The 15114-nt window shown below is 31.4% G+C and overlaps 1 long non-coding RNA gene across 1 annotated transcript; it reads left to right on the top strand.

Annotated features, from left to right (window-relative positions):
* The first annotated feature begins 1895 nt into the window (after window positions 1–1895).
* Window positions 1896–2285, top strand: LOC130963379 (uncharacterized). The gene is made up of 3 exons (XR_009079806.1): window positions 1896–1963; window positions 2067–2132; window positions 2217–2285. It is a non-coding gene; the product is annotated as an uncharacterized LOC130963379 (long non-coding RNA).
* The last annotated feature ends 12829 nt before the right edge of the window (window positions 2286–15114 follow it).

Here is a 15114-nt window from a genome sequence, read left to right as displayed (position 1 = left end):
AAAACAAAGGGAAGAATAGGGTTGAAAGACCACCAAAGCCATGGATTGCCAACTGGACTAAGGAGCAGTTGGTGAAAAGAATGAATGAAGAGAGAGAGGAAATTTTGGTGAGTAATCATAATAAGTTGGTGTACTTTATTTACCCGAATGGTGCTAACTAAAATATCTCATGTTTCAGGGGATTCTGAATTTGGCAGAGACAAAAGAAAAAATGAGAAAAAAAGAAAAAAAAAACAAAAAGAACAAGAAATAAAAAAAACAAAAAAAAGGAAGGCGAGCTCAACATCGTCTTCGGAGACAGAAACTACCGACAGTGACACTTCTACCTCTGAGTCTGAGGCTCAAGAAGACTCGGAGGATTCGGGAATTAAACACCCCGTCAAAAAGGGAAAAAAGTAAGTACCATACTTGGGTGTAATTTCTTTTTGGGTTTGGGTGTATTTTGTTTGTCCACGTTGGGTGTATGTAGTTTATTAAGCAAGGTGTGTTTCGTTTGCTGCATTGGGTGTATATTGTATACTCAGTTGGGTGTGTCTCGTGAATTCAATTGGGTGTATTTTTAGTATGTTCTAAATGATGATTGTTTGCCTGCAGAATGGACTCAAGAAAAAGAAAGCAGAGGCAAGAGGACTCAGATTCTGATTCAGAATCTGAATCTGAACCAAGTGACGAGTAATGTCCTAAAATTATTACTCCTTTCTTTTGGCTTCGTTATAAATATTTCGTGTATTAACTGAAGCGTCTGTTATTGACTTATAGGAGCGAAGAATCATCACCTGGGAAGAAGGAGAAGAAAAAGAAAAAAACAAAAACAACACCAAAAGAGTAAGCACTTCTTTCATTAATATTCTGTGATAAAATTAATTTTTTATTTCTGATTGGTACTGTTTTTTTTTCCACCCAGAACACCACAAAAAAAGAAAAAAGTAGTTGTGGAGGATTCACCTCCTGAAGAAGATCAATACTTTTACGGGTACAATACCTCGTAAGCTATCCTACAGTCTATCATCGTAATTATTTTTATTAACGTCTTATTTTATGAATGTAGTGAGACATATGAAATATCGAGTGACGAACTCGATGAATTGCAAGGGGAAAACGTTCATAAATCTGCTGCAGAGGGGTATGTCTTGTTGTGCTGTGTATTTGAGATTTTGGTGTCTTTTGTTTGCTAATAATTGTATCTTGTTTCGCAGGGACAACCAGGCTGACCTGCGATCGACAGAAGGTCGCTATGTGTCCTCTGAAACGTAAGAAGCTTTATTATTTAATAAATTCTTGTTATCGTGATTTGGATGTATTCTGTGAAACAATATGGGTGTATTTTGTGCATTAAGTTGGGTGTATCTTGTTCACTAAGTTGGATGTATATTTCTTTTGAATAACATGAAATCTGTTTAGACTACCGGCTGTCAACTTGGGAAGTGATGATACTTCCTCTCAAAGACGCACACAACAGAGTAGTGTAAACCAGCCGTCTCAGAGCATGTAATTTCTCTTTCAAATAACCGTTACTTTTCTTCTTCTAATAACTTCTACTTCTAATTCTGTATATATTTTTTTTAGAAAAAAAAGCCCTTTATTATTTTATTCAAGAAAAAAAAGGCAGCAAAAAAAAACAAAAACTGCAACTATGTAAGTTCTCAAAAAACAAAGCCCGTCTTCTTTTTGAATTGTTCGGGTGTATTTGTTGACCTTCTTTGGGTGTATTTTAGGTTGACTCCGGATGATTCGAATATGATGGTTGTTAGGGAACAAACGCCGTCGGAAGCGCTTGCAATGTGAGTTATCCAAGAATATTTCAACCTTATAACCTTATTATTTTCAAATACGTTGTTAACCTTTCATTTTTATTCTTGTTTAGAGTCCCGATCCAGTTTTTTGTGCCGCCATCACAGCAAACAACCACTGACGCAGATTCCGAACCAACCCCTATGCTACAGATTGAAGGGGCTAGAGAAACGTAAGAAAATAGTATTGGGTGTATATTTGTTTAGAGTTTGGGTGTATATTTGCTAAGAGTTTGGGTGTATACTCTTCCTGATCGATTTTTTGTAACTGTGCAGCACTCCTGAAACCCCCAAACAACATCAAGAAACAACACCCAAGCTTCCCCCAGCTCCAACAAAAATGTAAGTTAATTAGACTAGAATCAATCTTTGCTTGTCATCCTTATATACTTATTCTTACTCTTATTCTTATACATAATGATGCAGTCATCCAGACGCCGAGGACGCTGCTGCCCTGTTGATGATGGCACGGACAGCAAGCTATGTTCCTAAAACAGATCCGGGGATGCCATCATTCAGCCTCGGATTGACAGATTCAAGCCAGGAGGGGGCGTCGACGCAGGAGACAGAAAGGGAAAAATCTCCAGGAACTGCAACTATGCTAGAACAATTGGACAGTTTGGTCCAAAAGATAGCAAGCAGTGCGTCAAAGGGAAAAGACGAAAGTCCAAAAATTCAGAGGGAGACTGGGGGAGAAAGTTCTGCTAAGTTTGAAACCCCAGGGGGAATAAATCAAATTCCGGATGATATGAAAGAAAAGTGCTACATCTGGGGGACGAGACTGAAGGAAGATGCAAAGGGCAATACTAACGAGTTTGAGGAGATATGCACTCTGACTGGCCAAGGAGAATACATTTTGATGAGAACGCACCTTGCATCCCTCCAGGCAAACAGTGATATAGAATCTCAGGTAATTTTAGACTAACATTAATGATTTTACACCAAAGTCAACTGCAATGTTTATTAATTTAAAATTGATTTCTAGATTGTATCTGCCATCTGCCTCATCCTAAACCAGAAAAAGGAAAAGAGGTTTCAGGCACAAATATACTGTCCCCCCCCCCCCGATATTGTGGTAAGTATTACTTCTACGAACTTTGGGTGTATTTTATGGTTTGATTTGGGTGTATTTTTCTAGCTTAGATTGGGTGTAAGTTGTGTATTTTCATATTTTCATTTCTTGTATTGCAATTCTTGCAGAGCATGGCACTTTCGGATCACCCAAGGGGGGAATTCATATCTCCGAAAACGAACAGAGAATTCAGGGTGGAAGCCTACCCCAATTTCATTCCATTCATAGATAGAAAAAAATTAAGTTCGCATCCATATGTAAGTTTTTGTTTCGTAAATTTGTTAGTACGCTTATTTACTTATATGCCAAATAAAATAACAGACTGTTGAAATGTGGCAATCTTTCAGATTTTTGCTCCTGTTTGCCACTCGGGACATTGGTGGTTATGGTTGATAAATACAAGAACGCGGAAATGTCAAATACTTGACCCGCTACACAAAAAAGCTCCAAGCCATGAGAGAAAGGACATTAATAAATTCACTGTAAGTTTCCTCTGTCTTCTTTACTTTAATAGATACGTCTGTTTTGAAAGTTGAGTTGGGTGTATATTCCATATTCAATTGGGTGTATATTCCATATTAAGTTGGGTGTGTCTTGTCCATTCATACGGGTGCATTACTGATTTGTTTTGGTATTTAAGGGATATGTATTTTCAAGATTGATAACATATGCCGGCGGGAAACCTCTCGAGAAAGGCGAGAAGGAGAAGGAAATTAAAGCGCCATATGTTAAAATTTCAGGCCAAAAAACAAGGTATAAATTTGTGACTCTGAACATTAAACTTTCCTAAATGAGATTTGTAATTTATTTTCTTCGTTTTCAGCTATGACTGTGCTATCTACGTAATGAAGTGGCTTGAGTTAATAGAGCCGGAAAACATTAAAAAGGGGAAGTATGAATGGGATAATTGGACACAGGTAACTGTCTTTAGAACTATATAACTCTGTATTACTTTACTAAATTAATATTTCTGTTTAAACATAACATACTTTTTAATTGTAGGAGGAGGTGGACCACTATAGAGTGGAGTATGCTTCCCGGATACTATTCAGTGAGTTGAATACACAGAGAGATTGGGCAATTAGAGAGAGTAGTGATATAAGACTGTCGAAGCCATCCTCTGTATTATTGAGTCCGTTTTGTCAGATTAATTCTGCTGATATAGAAACTGGGTAGTTTGTAAATTGAACAAATGATGTAAATATTTGCCATTTATCAACAACTTCTATTCCATGTATGTTTTTTCCCATAGTTAAACTATCTGTGCTGATAAACTGTCTGTGATGTATTCAAAAACTGTATTACAGGTGGTAAAACATAAAGCAAAAAATCAAAGCATACGCATATTGTAAACTGTTACACCCAACGCAAGTCTAATAATACACCCGAGGTTGAATAAAATATACACCCAATTGTCTGTGCTGTATTCAAAATGAATGAATTACATCTACTAAAATATGAAAAAAAAAATCAACTGAAAAATACGCCCATAACCTGTGAATTTTTACAGCTTTTGTTCTATATGTATCTATATATGTGTCTATATGTAAATTGTCAATTCACAAAAATACACCCAAAGGTAACAGAAATTTTACACCCATACTCTTTATAACTATACACCCAAAGAGTTATCCGCTGCTGCTGGTACCCTGAACTGATAATTTATAACTTGTCCCTGATATTGGCTGCAACTTGAATGCGCCGCTGATGCAGCATCAAACAGGTTTATCTGAATATAACAACACTCACGCATTAGCTAAACTATTAACTAGAAAAATATACTCAATCGCCACAAATCTAAAGAACATTACATTTACCTCGCTTAAAACTTTCGTCTTCTTCTTCTTTGTGGCATTTGCAATCTGTTTCTCCAGCTTTGAACCTAGCCTGTTTTTTGGACGTCCTCTTGTTCGAATCCTTGGCGGGCTTTGAAGCTCGTTAACGGATTCCAAGTTGGCGTCTTCGTGGGATAAAGAAGATGTCCCCTTCCTTTTGGCTTTTAGTGCTTCCATCTCGGCCATGACGTTATCGTACGCACGGTGCAGAATTGCAGTCAGCTCCTCCGATTCGGAGGTAAATTCGCAAATATTTTGCGAACGAAAAACCAGTTGGTTGAACCTCTTGCTTCTAGGCTCCATTAGTGGCTCGTCGTGGCTGCTCTTGATGTGTGTGTGTCGCCTCTTTACCTTCTTGCTCCATCGTTCCAGTATGTATCTAGGGGGCACTTGGCTTACTTGTTCGAAGCTTAACACGCTTAGTGCGTGACGGCATAGTATCCCTCTCGACTCGAATAATAAGCATTGGCATTTTACCTCGGCTGCAACTGAGTGGTAGGTAACCGCGAACTTGTCGAATATTGAGCTGGAAACTTGTTCTCCAACTTCGTATACTGAATAGCCTAGAGCGGAATTCTTTAATCTGGTGATGCAATTCGCCTTTCCTCTGAATTGGGCTTGGACTTCCCTAAACTTTGCGTGGGTGTACGCATCTTGAAACTGAGCTTCGATGGAGGATTTGGTTGCACACGGTATGACCGTATGAAAATCTGCAGCATCTGATTCTCTCTCTGCTTGCTCCCTGCTTCCGAGGCAATTATCATACTGTTTGACGAACTGAATGAGCGAGCTGTTCCGGGTGATGTACTTGTTAAAAAATGAATGCATGCTCTCGCTCCTTTGTGTGCTTCTCATCCCTGCCCAGAAGTGGTGGTCCAGATAGATAGGAACCCATATGTGACGGTCTTCGTACAGATCTGCATAATACACCCAAACACACACAGTAAAATACACCCGAGAGATCGTACAATTTACACCTCTGCTGCAGATTTTAAAACACATTACCTGAAAGCCACTTGTTGTCCGCAAGACCAAAATTCACCAGAAAATCGTTCCAATTCCTATCGAATGAGTCTTTGCTGTGAGAGTTCCAAACAACATGGCTCATTTGTTGTTCGATATCGGCATGTCCCTTGTACCCGTTTAATTTGCTTGGAATCTTCTTCATGATGTGCCAAATACACCACCGGTGAACTGTTGTTGGCATACAGGCCTCTAGAGCCCTTTTCATTGATGCGCACTGATCAGTGAGAAAACCTTTCGGAGCGTTTCCTCCCATGCAACGAAGCCAGCATTGAAATAACCATTTGAATGAATCAATTTCTTCGTTCTTCATCAAAGAGCATCCGAGAAGTGTTGACTGACCGTGGTGATTCACCCCGACAAAAGAACCACAGACCAAATTATACCTGAAACGAATTACCATGGTCCAGAATGCAAAATCATTAGGTACACCCCAACAAATGCCTAAAAATACACCCAATTACACAGCCAATATACACCTCTGCTGCGGATTCGTAAAAATAAATTAATTTAGCATCATAAACAGCGACAGTTTGTTACCTGTTTGTATTGTAGGTGGTGTTGAATGAAATGACGTCTCCGAAATACTCACAGGCGGCTCTGCTTCTTGCATCAGCCCAAAAGGCCAGCTTAATCGATTGATCCTCCTCGAGTTCGAGCTCAAAAAAGAAATTCGGATTCTTCTCTTTCATCCTTAACAAATATTTCCCGAATTCCTTTGCATCTTCTTGTTCGGAAACATTCCGCACTTCCCTGGTAATGTAATTCCTCACGTCCTTTTCGATGAAATTTAACTCGCGGTGACCCCGGCAGCCGCAACAAATGATTGGTAGGTTTTGCTTGGTCTGATACCGGCCTCGTCGTTATTCTCTATCGTACGACGAATGGACATGCTTAGTTCCCTGTGCTGTTTGAGCATCTCTGCTTTGCTTGGACAGCAGGGGTGTGAATGATCCAGCACAACCTTTGAAATGATCCAAGCACCGACATCCTTCAATGTGTGTATATAAATTCTTGCAGGACAGTTTAAACCGGCTGTCGGATTGGTCTTCTCGGTTGGAGATATTTTAGATTTCCATTTTCCCTCTCTGCTACATGTAATCAGTTGATTCTTAATCTCGTTTCCCTTCCTATTTGTGCACCGAACTCTTGTAGAGAAACCTGCAGCCTTGGCGTAGTTCCTGTAAAATTTTCCGGCATCTTCAAGTGTCGTAAAGGTCATTCCGACCTTCGGAACAAGCTCGTCATCAACAACAGAGAGAGGCTGCACAATAAACCGTGTCAGAACTGTGAATACACCCATAGATATGATACAAATACACCCAATCATGTCTAATGTGATACACCCGAACCGAAACAACTCAACTACAGAATGACATTTAAAGCCATAAACTGTCAATACACAAGCTGCAGAATACACCATGTCAAAAACTAAAAACACACCGAATCATGTCTGATATAATACACCTGAACAACAACAACTCAATTAAAAATAACAAAAAACCAGTAAAGTGTATATACACCCACACTTATAGCTAAAATACACCCAAAGAAGAAATTGATCTACACCCGAGCGTCTGCTATAAATTCCAGGTAATTAAACAATGTTCAGCAATTTTTAAACTACACAATGCTATACAAATTACTGTAAATCAAACCTCAGGAACTTCGTTAGATTCAAATTCATAATCCACATCGCCTGGATTCAGCATAGAATCTGAGCTTGAAGGATCCATTATCTTCAAAACGAGTTCGAACTTTGTTTTCAGAAAACAACAAATCAAGAGAGAAAACGAAGCTCGAGTTGCAGAGAGAGAAAAAGAGAACGTAAACGAAGAACATACCAGTGAGAAAAGAAGACGAAAAGATCGATGGAGAAGAATGAGGGAAGACGCGCAAGAAGAAGAACAACCAAATCTCAAAATAACGAAAACGAAGAAGGAAACAAATATTTTAAATTTGGAAGTTAGATATACGCGGCATATTATATAGCGCGTGTAATCAACGAAGGTGGAGGAGCGCGTATTTTAAATTTATCGTTTAATAAACTTGTAAAGCATACAAGCCCTAATGGCTTGTATGCAGAGCTTTTCCGTTATATAAAAATTGGATGTCTGCATTTAATGATGGAGCTGACGTGGCATGCTCTGGAGAGTGTTTCCCGATTTAATTATTTTAACTCATTCAATACAATTTATTACCATGACTTAATTATATAAACTAATTGATTTGATTAGATATTTAAATATTAATATAATTTATTATAATATATATTACTTAATTAAATTTACTACATTAATTGTAATTTGTTATATTAGTTAATTAATTTATTCATTTATAAAGTCTTAAATAAAATAAATAATTTATTGTTTATTCTAATTGAATTCATTAAATTTAATTATACATTATATACGAACTAATAATAATTTGTAAATCACTTTATATTATATATGTATTAACAAAATATTATATACGTCTTAATGTGTTAATTAAATATTATATACGCACAGAAAAATAAATACAAAGATGATTTATATAATATTAATATTATTATATTAGCACGGTGTTTTTTTTTGTTTTGATATCATATAGTATTGATCATGATAATATTATTATATAGTATTATATAAACTTTCTAATATTAGTATAGAAAATTGAAAAATTATTCCTTATGGCAATCATTCTTAGTGGAATAGTGTGTCTCTTATATAGTATTGATAATTGTTGCTTAATTTAAAGTAATTGTATGTTGGTATCTTAAATTTATTTTCAATAATGACCTAAATATATAAATCTAATTGAATTGAATGATTATATAAAATATTTTATATTATTAATATACTAAAATTAAATTTATTTTTTGGTACCAAATTTTATAGGTAAATTTTATACAAGATTAAGTTATTTTTTTTATTTGTTTTATCTATGTTACTTTATTTAATTTTAAGTGGCGTCATATTTACAATTACCGCCAGTATGATATTTTATAAAATATGAAAATCATTTTTTTTATAATTTAAATATCAATGTTTGAATAGAAGAACTTAACAGACGAGAGAGAGAGGGGGAAATTTACCTAGAAAAAAAACTTGCATGAGAATGGTGGCGACGGGCTCAACAACAACAGTAACGGGATGAGCAGCAATGATGACATAAGCTGTGAACAGTGACGGACCCAGAAAAATTTAGTAATGGGGACAAAAATATAATAAAATTTAGGTCTAGATATTTTTTTTGCTTCCCACGATATTCAAAAGTTAAGGACTAATCTGTCATGAATTTGAATTCAATTTAAGAATCTACAATTGGCCGGCGACGAGTTGCTATACATACGAGACAAAATTCGAACCCTCAATACTTATTTAAGCTGACGACTAAGTTGATCACTTGATCAATCTAAATTGGTTTAGATATATTCAAAATTTAAAATTAGAACTATCTAATACATATTGATAAGAACTAAAAATATACACATAATCATTATTATAATATTTAAAATAATAAAAATATAATTTCATACGCATAATATAATATCTAAAATAACAAAAAAATATTTATAAGGACCTTTTTTATTTTTAACATGATTAAATATTATTTTTATATATATTTTTTTAAACAATTATTTTACTTAATCGTCAAATCTATTTATTATAATTTTTATAGTATAAATAAATTTTTTAACCAAAATAATTACAGTATATTAATACATAGATAATATATTTTTATATCTTAAACAATTTTTAAAAAATTACTAATAATTTAAGTTGTATTTAATTAGAAAACTAACTTTTAATTTAATTATTAATTAATTAACTAATATAATATAATTAATTATCACTAATTTTGAGTGTATTTATTTATTTTTCATACTAAATCAAATTTAACAATATAATTATTATTATGTGTTAAGTTTAACAAAATATTTTTTAACATAAAATACAAAAGAACTATTTATATTTTATTTTGAGACAAATATAATATAATAAGTGGTATATATGTATATAAGTATTAATTTTTTTAAAAAAATTTGTGGGGGCAAATGCCCCCTTTATATTAAACGTGGATCCGTCTCTGGTTGTGAAAGAAGATGGGAGTTGTGAATAGGTAAGCAGTGATGGACTCAGCAACAACATGACAGGAGCTATGCGGTTTTTTGTGAAGAAGTTGAGAAGAAGAAGATTTTAGGTGAGGATGATTGAGTTTATCTTGCATGGCTATAGAGTATAGACTGAAGCTATGAATCATGTGTGATGTGAGGCAAATCCTAATTCCTAAAAAGAGTTTATATGTATATATTCGGGGCGGGTACACCCTAAACCCGACGATACCTATCTTGAGCAAAATCTGCCCCGACTCGAGTCAAGTTGTTACCCTTTCATCCGGGTATGGACAGGTCGGGTACCTGCGTATTCAAAAACTCCTGCCAAGTCTAACCACGTATTGATACTCCTTTTATTAAGGGTTTATCACTAGCCAATGAATTGCTATATACACAAGGCGAGATTCTAACTCCTAATAGTTGTTTAAGCGGACGAGTGAGATGATCACTTAACAAACTCAAATTGATTAAGATAAATACTAATTATTTTTAATATTTTAACTAGTGTATGTTCCCGTATCTTGTACGGGATAATACATAAAATTATATTAAAAATTTTATTAAAAAATTAAATAATATATATAGTAATTATTATTATAAATATTTTATAAAATTATAATTAAAATCAAACTCTCAAAATTTTTAATATTAAAATGTTAAAATAATTAGTATTTGTCTTAATCAATTTGAATTTATTAAGTGATCATCTCATTCGTCCGCTTAAACAACTATTAGAAATTAGAATCTCACATTGTGTATATAGTAATGTATCGGCTAGCGTTAAACTCTTAATAAATGGAGTATCAATATGTGGTTAGACTTGGCAGGAGTTTCCGAATACGCGGGTACCCGACCCGTTCATACCCGGATGGAAAGAGTAATAACTTGACCCAAGTTGGGACAGATTTCGCTCAAGACAGGGTATATGGTCGGGTTTAGGGTGTACCCGCCCCGAATATATACATATAAATACTTTTTAGGAATTAGGATTTGCCTCACATCACAGATGATTCATAACTTTAGTCTATACTCTATAGCCATGCAAGATAAACTCAGTCATCCTCACCCAAAATTTTCTTCTTTTCGACTTCTTCACAAAAAAACTGCATAGCTCGCATCATGTTATTGCTGAGTCCATCGCCGCCTACCTATTCACAACTCCCATTTTCCTTCACAGTCAGGGACGGACCCACGTTTAATATAGAGGGGGCATTTGCCCCACAAATTTTTTTAAAAAAATAATACTTATATACATATATACCACTTATTATATTATATTTGTCTCAAAATAAAATATAAATAGTTCTTTTGTATTTTATGTTAAAAAATATTTTGTTAAACTTAACACATAATAATTATATTGTTAAATTTGATTTAGTATGAAAAATAAATAAATACACTCAAAAAAGTGATAATTAATTATATATTAGTTAATTAATTAATAATTAAATTAAAACTTAGTTTTCTAATTAAATACAACTTAAATTATTAGTGATTTTTAAAAATTGTTTAAGATAAAAAAATATATATCTATGTATTAATATACTGTAATTATTTTGGTTAAAAAATTTATTTACTATAAAAATAATAATAAGTAGATTTGACAATTAAATATGAGATAATAAAAAGTAAAATAATTGTTTAAAAATATATATAAAAAATAATATTTAGTCATGTTAAAAATAAAAAAAGTCCTTATAAATATTTTTTGTTATTTTAAATATTATACTATGTATATGAAATTATATTTTTATTATTTTAAATATTATAATAATGATTGTGTGTATATTTCTAGTTGTATTAGATAGTTCTAATTTTAAATTTTGAATATATCTAAACCAATTTAGATTGGTCAAGTGATCAACTTAGTCATCCGCTTAAGTAAGTATTGAGGGTTCGAATTTTGTCTCGTATGTATAGCAAATCGTTGCCAGCCAATTGTAGATTTTTAAATGAAATTCAAATTCATGACGAATTTGTCCTTAACTTGTTGAGTATTGTGGGAAGCAAAAAAAAATATCTATACCTAAATTTTATTATATTTTTGTCCCCATTACTAAATTTTTCTGGGTCCGTCACTGTTCACAGCTTATGTTATCATCGCTGCTAATCCCGTTACCGTCGCTGTTGAGCCCGTCGCCACCTTTTTCCTGCCGAGTCCCTTTTCTCTAGGTAAATTTCCCTCTCTCTCTCTCTCTCTCTCTCTCTCTTTCTCTATCTTTCTCTCTCTTATTATGAGTCTGTTAAATTCTTCTCTTCTTCTTTCACAGACACATCACTTAGTCGCCTTCGCTATGAGCCCGGACGTTGCCGTTGCAATTTCATTTGAGTCTGTCACCGAATAAAATAGAATTTTTATTCAAGTTAAAAATAGACATGCATGAGATCATTTTTGCATGTAATATCTGAATTTTCTCATCCAAATTTGATCTATGTGGTTGAGTATTTTAGTATGGGATTATCGTAGTTTTGTTGTGACACTAATGTCATAAAAATTTTGGTAATTTCATGACAAATATATGAGATAGACCAGATTATGAAAGTAATAAGAGAAATAACATTCAGATTTGCGCGTAAAATTTATAAGAGGTTTTCTCAAGAAAATATATATTTATAACCCAAGTACGTAGAAGATTGTTAGAAAATTATTATTTCTTAATATATTTATGGATAATACATATATTAATTATAATTGTAAATTAAGTAATTTCATATTAAATGACTTATACAACGGTGATCTCATTTATTGTCATAAATATTGAATTAAATAAGTTATTATTACTTTTGATTTAGATAAATGAGATTAAAATCATAGATACTATTTTATTTAAGTTTTAGGGTTTATTGAGTGTCACACTCAAATATAAATAATGACTTTAGAATTTTGGTCTCCAACACATCAAACCCGCCTTTGTAGCTCTTTTCCCACAGTAAAATTAAGATTCAGCCCTATCAAAAATATAGAAGGTTTTAGTTGACGAAAATCAAAGAACCACAAGAGTCAACTCTCTGATCTCAATCATACTCTCAAATAAAGAGACGCTTCCACGCTCTTAGTTATATTTTTTAATGAGTTAACATGAATGATCTTGAGGTTGAGAAATTCTAAAATTTTCAGCTAAAATAAAAATTTTATTCAATCAAATGATAATAAATAATTTTATTGAATTAATTATATTAATGTGATCATTGGATGATAAAGAATGCTAGAAAAATAAATAAATAATATTTTAAGAGTATAGAAATATTAAATTATCATTTCAAGTTACTTTTTTAATCAACGATAATAAATATCTAAAATTAATTAAATTTTTGCAAAAATTATACACCTAAAACTATTTCATTTTTTCAAAAATCTTTTGATAATACAATGGTTCAATGAGAGGTTGACTATTAAGAATTGAGTATAATATTTTTAAATTCGTATTTTCAATAAAAAATATACTTAGTTTTATCAATTCTAAATAATTCTATATTCACTATTACTTATCCATCTAAATAATTTTAACATTGATAGAATATTATTTTTAGATGCAAAAAATTTAAAATATATTTATTCTATTTCAAAAATTAATATTCATATTTAACTTAGAATTCCAACAAATATGACAAAAAATATTATATTTTTTAGTTAAAAAATTAAAGTAAAATATCTATAAATATATTTTTGTACTTTAGCTTTAGATTTTTCAAAAAAATTTGGCAAGTTAATGGAATCAAATCATATTTCTATAACATATATAAGAATGTATATTACACATAAATAAAAAAAATTAGGTATAGTAAGAACAAATACATAAATTAAAATAAAATTTAGAAAAATAAGAACCAATAAAATATTGAAGGAAAGAAATATAAATAGAAGAGAAATAAAATTTTTAGATGGAAGAGAAATAATTTAATAAATTTTATGTGTATATAAAAGAAGAATAAAAAGAAGATATACAGTGCTTTATTTAATTTAGCAAGATTTATGGGAATAAACACATAGAATAAGAGAATAAAAAATGATAATAAAAAGAAGCTAAACATCTGAATTAATATCAAAAAATAAAAAATAATAAAATAATGATAATCTATCATAATCTTAATCTTTTAATATAATTAATTAATAATAATATAATTAGTCTACTATAATCAATTTTGTTACTCACTTTAACCTTATTATTCATTTATTGTATCTAAAAAAGTATATAATGTCACACTTATTTTTAAAAAGATGAAACTCTTCAAATACACGGTATAATATATAATTTAAGAACAATAAAATAAAAATATCTAGAATTTTATAATAGTATTTAAAATTTTCAATGACCATAATACAAAGTGTTTAAATCGACCAAATAAATTCAATAGTTATCCTTTGCACATCTTATTTAAATTTGAATCTTAAAATTTACTTTTATCTTTTTTTTTCTAATATCAAATATTTTTTATAAAAAATAGAGAAAAAAATTTATTAGACCAAAAAAATATCCGATCAAAAAATTATTATAAGGAGATTTATAATTAGAGAAGAAAAGAATAAAAGTATTAATAATAATTAAGGAAAAAAAACGAAGCTTTTATTAAAGAATGTTAGAAAAGAAATAATAAAGTTCATATTAATAATAATAATGCTGAAGAATGATGTTGCTGCTTTAGACTTTTAACCTTCGTCTTTGGCCATCTTTTTTTCTGTTCTTTGCTTTTTTTTTAAATTATCAAGTCATAAAAAAATAAAGAACAATTCAAGAAAACGAAAACAGCAAGATAAAAAACAGTAAGATCAATAGTAACTATACAAATCAAAATACATAGGAGAAAAACAAACTATTATATGATAAAATTAACATGAGTATATTTTATCATTAAATAAACAAAGTTAATGCATAACAAAATTACATGTAAAGAGAAAAAAAAAAGAAAAAAGAGTTAAAATATCCAAAGTGATAAAAAGATTATTTTATAGAAGACTATAAAATAATGAACTTCTAACTAAATTAAACTGTACTTATTATTATTAGAAAGGGTAAGAGAGAGCAGTAGAGAAAATGTTTGTGTGTATTCAAGTTGTGTAAAATAATACAATATAGAAGGGTCTTTATAGGTGCTAAGAGAATCGAAATAATAAAGACGTAATATCCTATAATAAATATTTAGATATGTTAAATAATGCTAATTGATCTATACTATATGATATTAAAACAAAAAAGAATCACCGTGCTAATATAATATTATCAATATTATATAAATTATCTTTGTATTTATTTTTCTGTGCGTATATAATATTTAATTAACACATTAAGATATATA

The sequence above is a fragment of the Arachis stenosperma genome, chromosome 1, assembly GCF_014773155.1.
Source record: "Arachis stenosperma cultivar V10309 chromosome 1, arast.V10309.gnm1.PFL2, whole genome shotgun sequence".
Classification (NCBI taxonomy): domain Eukaryota; kingdom Viridiplantae; phylum Streptophyta; class Magnoliopsida; order Fabales; family Fabaceae; genus Arachis; species Arachis stenosperma.
This window is presented reverse-complemented; position numbering and strand designations above follow the sequence as displayed.